This window comes from Lampetra fluviatilis, chromosome 39, assembly GCF_964198595.1.
Source record: "Lampetra fluviatilis chromosome 39, kcLamFluv1.1, whole genome shotgun sequence".
NCBI classification, from domain to species: domain Eukaryota; kingdom Metazoa; phylum Chordata; class Hyperoartia; order Petromyzontiformes; family Petromyzontidae; genus Lampetra; species Lampetra fluviatilis.
In genome coordinates this window covers 9,390,584-9,399,883 of record NC_136313.1, presented here as the reverse complement: position 1 = coordinate 9,399,883, position 9,300 = coordinate 9,390,584, and the positions used below count along the sequence as shown (strand labels likewise).

At 42.9% G+C, this 9,300-nt stretch overlaps 1 protein-coding gene across 3 annotated transcripts in view; it reads left to right on the top strand.

Moving 5' to 3' along the window:
• Positions 1-313: 313 nt before the first annotated feature.
• The window catches only part of LOC144945974 (semaphorin-6A-like), a 147,270-nt gene continuing 138,283 nt past the window's right edge, over positions 314-9,300 (top strand). For 2 of the 3 annotated variants that reach the window (XM_078874669.1, XM_078874667.1), the window contains exons 1-2: positions 314-545; positions 4,312-4,397. The gene's annotated coding sequence lies outside the window, so the exon portion shown is untranslated. The remainder of the gene's footprint in view (positions 546-4,311; positions 4,398-9,300) is intronic. The other variant, XM_078874668.1, reaches the window with a different exon arrangement.

Below are 9,300 nucleotides of genomic sequence, written 5' to 3'. Positions count from 1 at the left end.
CGGGGTGGATGGGGAAGGAGGGGCTCTGGGTTGGAGGGGCGGGGTAGATAGGGAGGAGGGGCTCTGGGTTGGAGGGGCGGGGTGGATGGGGGGGAGGGGCTCTGGGTCGTAGGGGCGGGGTGGATGGGGGAGGGGTGATGGCTTGGCGGGAGGAGGGGCTCTGTGTTGTAGGGGCGGGGTAGATAGGGGGGAGGGGCTCTGTGCTGTAGGGGCGGGGTGGATGGGGGGGCTCTGGGTTGGAGGGGCGGGGCGGGGTGGGGGTAAGTGGGGGAGGGGCATAGCGAGCGCGCGCGCGCCGCCGTTGTTCGCGTCGCTTCGAGCGCGCGCGCTCAGTTCTCCCCTCGCGCCACTCCACGCGTGACGGGGGGAGGAGGTTTAATAAGAAACCGCGGCGCCGTTCTAACACTAAAGACGGTCACAGTCACAGTGCAAAACGTTTAAAGGCAAACCGCTCGGTTAGTGACGGCATCGGCATCGGAGGTGGCGACATTCCCTCAGTTTTGAAAGCGTTTTTTGAAAAGTGCGCAGCGAAAGTTGTGAGACAGGTAAGAAGGAACTGCGTGCCCTCCTCGCGTCTCTTGTTCGGTTTAAATGGCAAAGTGTTTGTGGGCTCTGAAGAAGGGCCATTGCTCGAAACGTCGGTTAATACACGTGTGTTTCCATTAAGGTGAGCGTCACTGACCGATGTTAGTGTTTGTGCTTATGCGTTAACACAAATAAAGTGCGTCTGTGTGTGCGTTGCGGTCATTTCTCTACGCGACTTCTAATCTCTTCCATTCGTATTGTTTACATTTGTTTATAAAGCGGTGTACATGAACATGCCGATAGCTTATGTGTCTTCTGCATCTTGTGCTGTCGATGCAAGCTATTTAAATGCGTCGATGAAAGTGTACAGATGTGGTGAAGTTATAGCCCAGATAGCGGGGGACCTCCTCATCATCATCATCATCCTCATCATCATCATCCAGCAGTGGATAGAGAACGCGTTGGTGGCACTCACGGCCTCACTCTGTGTTGTACCCCCATAGCTCCTGGCGTAATGGAAAGCCACAGCTGTTACCTTATTACCCTTTGATGTATTTTAGAATGTTAGTTTTTAGATATTTTAACAAAATATTGTGAATACGGACACATTGCAGGACTTTTTATCATTGATTATTAACAACAACAACATTAAATTTTGATTTAAAGCTTTCGTGACTGCAGGGATTCATATTCTTGGTTCTTTCGGTAAAGTCACGTAGAAGGGAAATAATAAAATAATACAAATATAAAACAAGAGTTTTTTATTTGTATTATTTTATTATTAGAAGTTAAATAATAAAATAATGCAAATATTAAACAAACATTTTTTTGTGTTATATTTTTATTATTTTCCTTCTACGTGACTTTACCGAAAGAACCAAGAATAACAACAACATGGTAATACGTCTGCATTGCCAGTTGTACACAAGCACACGCAAGAAATACTCAACACTTTGTGACGGCGAAACGGGGCCCGCTGCCCGAAACGTCGCCGGTTATTTTTCCTGTTTTAGTTTCACGCTGCTATTGAATGAATGCGGTGAGATTTTTGCACGATCTAGTTTACATTGACACCGAACCTTGCCCTCATACCACCACCAGGTGTGTTGTTGCTGTAAATGAACAAAGCGCATTAAACTATGGGATAGTTCGATATTAAAACTGCATTTCTACACCGACTATAATTACATGATCGCACGTTGCTTGGAAGTGCAGTACTGCAACTTCAAAGATGTAAGTGGCTGTGCACAGTAAAGATTAAAGTCCAGATAGTGACTGCCTTTCATGTTTCTATGTTCGTAATACTGTACCTTCACGTATACTGCACTCTAGTTTGTGCAAAGTATAAACTATGTTTATTTCATTTAATGGATGTTCCTATTTGATACAAGAAAATAACAAAGATTGTGTACATCGTGTCTCGTTAACAATGAGGGTAAGTGACCTGACGAGATTAAAAAGGTTCTTGTGTGTGGTAGGAGACGTAAAGATAACGAACATAACATTTTAACTCCTCGCTTTTATCACGAATCATACCTAGTATGTGTATAGCCCAGCAGATAGCATTGTGTACTCGCTTTGCACTGGTTTAGACACTACATATGGAGCTTGTTTGACCATACTTCACCACACTGGTCGCTGCGTACTTGATGTTATCCAATGTCTGGAACCGAACTCGTAGCGCGGTGCGCTAACCACTGCGCCACCGCTCCCCATCTGTTATTTTCGCGAATTGTAAAGGTTGAACCGGAAATTTCTTATTTAAACATTCAATTATATTCACCTGCTCGGGAGGTATAGCTATAACCCTGTAAGTCACAGCACTATTCTCCCACTGCCGCACCGAAATGAAACGTTTGTAAGCACGTCAAAGAACCGGTTTGTTTCGGCAGTATATAAATACTGTATGCGTGCCATAACACCTCACGTTGGCTCTCGGGTGTCGCCTCGAATCATCAGTACGTGCGGCAGGTAAAGAGAATAAAGAACAGACGGCTGGGCTGCTGCTGCTGCTTGTTATTATTCTCCCCCTCCTAACAAGATCGCGTGGATGGCGCAGCTCCTCCGCCTGATGGCGATGCGAACCCCTAACCCCGTTGCTGCCTAAGCAGCACGGATCGCTCAGTCGAGGACGCAGGGATATTCGGGGGGATTTGTGTTTTTTGTTTTTTTTAACCTTGAAAGGCGAGGCCTACAACGCTCTTCCCCACTCTCTCTCTTCCCGAGAGAGAGAGATGGGCGTTTTGTGTTTAAAAAAAATGATATGCAAGAGACGCCCTCTCCCGTAAGAGATCACACACGAGATGAATTCACATTTGCAGTTGTATTACAAAATCCCCGCAGCGCGCTCCTTGTGTTACTCCACCAGTTTCACAATAACGTTATGATTGGCAGCGCAGCTGCAATAAATACTAGGGATTTCCTTTACAACGCGCATTGGCCACATCTGTCCGGTTCCAATTTAAAGCGTGCCGTTTCAACGTACGGTTATGCATTAACCATTGGGTTCAATAGAAGCTCTATTTACTGGTCTTGTTTGGGACTAACACGGTTATTCAACGAGGTGGGGGGTGGTGTTGACTAAGGGGTTTTATTGGTTGTTTTTACTTGTTTTGGTAGTTTTAAATCTGGAGTTGAGCCCCATGTGGATGTAGCCTTCGCGCACCCCTTGGAACGTAGTGACGCTGTGTATATGTATATATGAACGCTTTGCATCAGTCATTTAATTTCGTGTTTGTTTAGCATCGCCCCCCCGTCGTACTTTCTCAAGAGAACTGTACCTGCAACGCTTCCCAAGCGGCTCGGCTTCTGCTGATAATAGCCCCGTGGTTAGGTTTCAGGAACTAAAGGCGAGCGAAAATACGGAATGTCCTTTATGCTTTTTTTTCTCTGTCATTCAATCCTTTATTTACCCAAGCGAGAGCCCGCAGAGACTACATATTCCTTCCGATCCACACTTGGGACAAAAACACAAAGGCGAATGTAAATTTGCCAAGAAAGTAAATACATCACCAAACTGTCTGCTTATGTTACCAAGTAAACATGCAATTTTATATAAGCTTCCTTTCGGTGCATAGCACAGTAGTTCCCTGGATTTTCTCAAGGACTGATTGAGACTGCAGAATCATGCTGGCTCAATCACCCCTCGTGGCACATTACACGTGCAAACAATGTGTTGATTCATTGGTTAAATGGATTACTACACTCGTTGGTACATGCATCAAATCGTGTGAAATTCAATTATTTACGATACGCAAGTTACATGGTAATGTCACGTTTATGCTAATGCGGTAAACACAGCTGGACAAATGATAAGGGAAAAAACGAGAGACGTTACCATTATAAGACTGGAAAAAGGAGATGCTGAAACATTGATTCTTGATATGAAATTGTGGCTCAGAAACGTGACAATTAATACAAATCCTGTGGGGAGGTGGGGGGTTAGGGGTGAATCGATACATGCTGAGAACACATCGTGATGGTGAAGACAGCGATGACGATGGTAACAGCGATAATAATGGCAGAGAATATGATGATGGTGACATAATTATGCCAATTATTTGTTCAGAAAAGCCTCGCCGAGTCTCAATCATATTTCAGTCTGTTTCTGTTTGATGTTGATGATAATGATGGCATTGATGATGACGGTGGTAACGATTATTATGGAAATAAGAGGGATGGTAATGGAAAAGAGGTAGCCTCACGTGAAGGGGCATAACAGTTACGACGAGATATTTACACGTGTGCTTTTGTCCGTGTGGATGCCATGTGCTTGTGTGTCTCCAGCTGTTCTTATCCCCCCCTTCTTAATTAAAGGGATGTCAAAAACCTGAGAAGCGTCCGAGATTACGCGGCAAGCCACCAAGTCCCCGGTAAGCTCAAGCCATAGGTCACCGCTGTGCTGTTCCGTCATGCACGTTTGTGTGTGGGTTTTCTTTTGACAGCATCTATTACTGTAAATATTACAATGTGTGCATGCATGTATATGGATACACACACACTGGTGTACGATATGGTGTAAAGAAATCTATTTCATGTAACAATGAGCTTACTAAAATAAAACAATCCCCACCCCCATCTTCCTCAACGTTAAATTTGAATGCACCCAGTAATAAAAATTGTGTGCGCATGTGTGCGTGCGTCATTTCGCACAGTAATTAAATGTGGCTTGGACTACAACAGTACACTGGGCACTAAAACAGGGAGCAAAGTACTTTTGTAACCAAAAACCACGGCATTTCAGAAGGCACGGTTCACCTGTGGTTGTTCATGACAACACAGTTGTCGTCGTAGTTACTAATAAATTAAATATATATTCTGTGCTTTATAGCCAGTACACCGTTCCTGCATAGGCACTTAAATGTTGCAGCATTTAACATTCTGCACGGAAATTGTGATTGACACTGACCCACCGAGGTAATAGACAATTTTAACAAAATATCCCAAACAAGGGTGTATTGAAAATGAATAATGCAGCCAAGCGTGGCCTTGCTAGATAAATAAAGGGCATTGGTTTTTTTTATTATTCGTGGAGAACCACATGGGCAGGTAGCCTTTAACAACAGCAAAATGCCATAACAGAAAAATACGCTTGATTAATAACTATTGGCCAGCAATGGAAACTCCAAAAAAATGGAATTAAGAGAATGTAACATATGCAGTCAACATAGCAGTTGGTGAGTTCACTACCGAGCCACCTTATGATTAATGCGTAAAAATCCCCTTCTCCATGGGCATCTGTTTACTTCTGCAGGATGGTATATAACGTTAATTGTAAAGGAGGACATCAAATCCTGTAATACAGGGGCTTTATTTCTAGGTAGCTGGTAGGCAGGATGGTTAGCGCTTGACTAGTAACCACATCCAGAGTGCGAGTTATACGCAATGCGGTGAACCGGTTTCAGAAATATTTTCCATGTTGCCAACGCAGACTGACCTGGTTGGCAAATAAGCCCAACTGTAATGTCATTATGAGCGCAGGTAAACGAAGTATTGTCCGGCACCTTCTTACACAAAACGGCACATTGGAAAATTATATGCAGATAGCTTTCTCAAACCTATGCAAAATACATTTACAAATGGCAGGCTTAGGTATTGAATTGCAATCAAGCTTTTATGAAGTTTAATAAAATACTGCAAATCAGTCAGTTCACAGAAGTACATGTCAATGACTGTTGCCCTTCAAGAAGAGTGTAGAATTTTAACATTGACGTTTTCTGGAGCGAGTCTTCTCATAAATGTACAAGGTATTGTCTTTAAAAAATAATTACACAGTAATACAATGCAGATTTTTTTAATTTATTTAGCTGTATTAAACGTGTTTAGATTTTTGATTGATATTATTTTATTCCATAATGTCTACACAGGTCCTTTTTTCAACCATAAACTGAACCATTCATTACTTTTTACAAGAAAACGCTGCCAGTTTGACCTTCTGGTGGTCCGTGTCGCTGCTAAATAATACATCAGCTGGGGTGTCGCCGCTTAATTTTTTATTTGCGTCAAAAGCCGGCAGTGCCTCCTCGCTCGCTCGGTGTGATGCAGGGTTCCGCTGAAGCTCAGAGATAGCGGACCTTTCTTCCCAAATTCCAACAGACGGTGGATAAAAGAGATAAATGGATAGTTACATGTTATGGCCAAAATGAAATTCTCCACTGACGTGACGTTATTAATCGATTGGTCTTCCGAATGTTTAAAGGAGGGGGGTGGTGGGCGGTGCATTTTTTTTGTTAAAATTAGATTAGCAGAGCTATCTGGTTGTGCACTAGAACGTGTACATTCAAGTGTGCATACGCATTGGGTGGGGTGGGAGGTCGGTATGGTTGTTATTGTAAATCGAACTTTTGTTTTACCCTATACTCTTTGGTTCTTTCAGTAAAGTCACATAGGTATAAAATAGAATAAATCACGACGTTTCGGGCGCAACACAAGCGTCCTTTTGCAAAAACCCTTGGCATGTGCTGTCGAAGTATTCGGTACGCGATAATTAAGTGAAACCGATTAGTACGTTCATGATCTGTGCATTGAATCTTACACGCAAGAATCAATCATTTACAGTTCATGCCAATTATATGTAGTTATGTGCTCACGTTACTTTCATTCTAATGGAATAAACATACAATACGGACACTTCATATTCACCAAAAGCTGTTTTTTAATCAAATAGTGTTTTCAACTCATTTGACAATTCGTGGGATTGTGGTGGGTGGAGGTGACTCGTTACATGCATAAGAAACACCACGCGGAGTTTATTTGGAAATACATGCTGCGTAGGCACAACAGCTTGTTGTTTTACCCTGAAGGCTTATCATTTCAAGACCGTGATATGAAATGCTGTTAAGTAGATTCATTGAAAGATGAAATAGTAAGTGCACATGTGGTAGATGGAGCTAGGTAGTTCAAAGGCGCAGCCTCCTACCGAATTGAATGATCTGTGATAACATTTTGTAATGTGGTATTATTCAATAATGATGAATGGAAATGTTCTGCGCACTACCATTGTTTTAGAATTCAGTGCGAGAAGTGACAAAGTAAAAGTGCATTGGTAAATCAATACACAATGAGTGCAGGAGTTGATTTGTTTTAATCCCATTAGTTATGAGCAGTGGTGTTAAGATTCACACTGTAACACTTGGCACAAGAACTGAGTGGCTGGTAAAATGCCATAAAAAAAACCTTCATACAAACCATATTGTAAATGGATTTCCTTTTGTTTACCCAGGTGAATTCAAGCGGATGCATTATAACTTGCAAAGGAAATGACACATACTGAATATATAGTCAGAGTAATACTTAATATAGTTTTATTCGTTATCGGCTGGGTTTTTAAGGTAGATTTATTTTCATCATCAGATATAAATCTATCCACTGCTGGTTGAAGGTCTCCCCATGTCAATATCTTTCCTGATGGTGTTTGCGATTCCACAGTCCATCTGACTCCTGCACATTACGTGATATCATTGCTTCATCTCCACAGATGATGACTAACACGCACATCGACTCACACACACATCGACTCACACACACACATATATCGACGCACACACATATATACTCACACACACGCGGAACTACACACACACAAACATATGGATTTACACATGGACTTACACACGCACATATTGACGTACAGACACATATCGACTTATATACACACACACACACGTCGACTTACAAATGCACATGGATTCACGCAGACACACATTTCGACGTACACACACACATCGACTGACACACATGAACCCACACACACATCGACTTAAACACACAGATACAAAGACTCATACGCACATGGAACTACGCACACACATATGGACTTAGACACACATGGACTTGCACACACACATCGACTGACACACACACATCGACTTAAACACACACCGCACACACACCGCACACACACCGCACACACACCGCACACACACCGCACACACACACACATGGGCGTACACAAACATACACAGCGACTGTCACATACACACTGACGCACACACACACGGACTCGCACAGACACAACGCACACACATATATGGACTCACACGCACACACGGACATACACACGCACACTCTAACTTTTATCTAGACTAAATAAGTTTGTAAATAATAGTTTTATATGTACGTAACTTCATTGAAAGTAGCAAGGGAGAGGGGAAATGCACGCGTGTATAATAAGTAATTAGGAGCGACTGCGAGTGTGTTGCGCCATTTTGGTGCAAACATTTGCCGCGAGCAAGAGCGGAAAATGAATGAAAGTCAACGAATACAAAATAAACCTCACTTACCTGTAACTATGAGCAGATGCGCACCAATCAAGCGTAATTGACATAACGTCACTGCTCAACCTCCGTACTGAGGGGGCAAGTGTAAATATGATAGAATGAAGACGTAATTGAGTATATTTATTGGTTTGCCCTCTGTGCAGTAAGTGATATTGCATGGCTGCTTATGCCTCAAGAGTATCGAAAAAAGGCTATTCTTCATACACATTGGTTCATCCCTGTAATTAAATCGTCTTTCCTATAAAAGTCAATTTGTAATGAGTAAACAGTCATGGTAATACATGTTTGAAGGGAGCTGTAAATCTGTGTGTGTTACGTTGCGCAGTGTCCACACGAACGAGAATTCCCCTCTCCCCCCCACCGAACGTGTGCGAGTTGGTAGGGGCCCTCCCCCCCCACCGAACGTGTGTGAGTTGGTAGGGGCCCTCCCCGCCCCCACCGAACGTGTGTGAGTTGGTAGGGGCCCTCCCCCCCCACCGAACGTGTGCGAGTTGGCGTGCTTCCTGGGTACTTTGTTTAAACGTCAACCCCACGGTTTGCAAGTCAAATCCTTCGCAAGTTTCGGCCACACACATACACAGACACACACAGAGAAAGACAGACAAACAATGCCTTTTGTAAGTAAGATTCCAATCTGCCTTCAATAGTTACCCTATTAACTTGTGTATAATCCTTTGGTTTTTGCGAATTTCTCATGAGCCAGATTTTGTAGACTTATTTTTTAGGTTCCTCAATCAAATCCCGGTGAATCCTGCCCATCGGTTGTTATCATGACTTTGCTGTCAGCAAATCTGAGATGACTTGTCTTCTCCTTTCATGGTTACACCTTTATTTTTCTGATCAAATATTGAGAAAACATCCTCTCATATCACTGTGGAATACACTTGATGTGAGCATATCTTCATGCCTGTAATTTGTTATTTAAAGTAATCTCGGTGTAGCAGGTTCTTTATGAATAGTTTTGATCATTTATATTTGCTGGGCGGTGGTGGCGCAC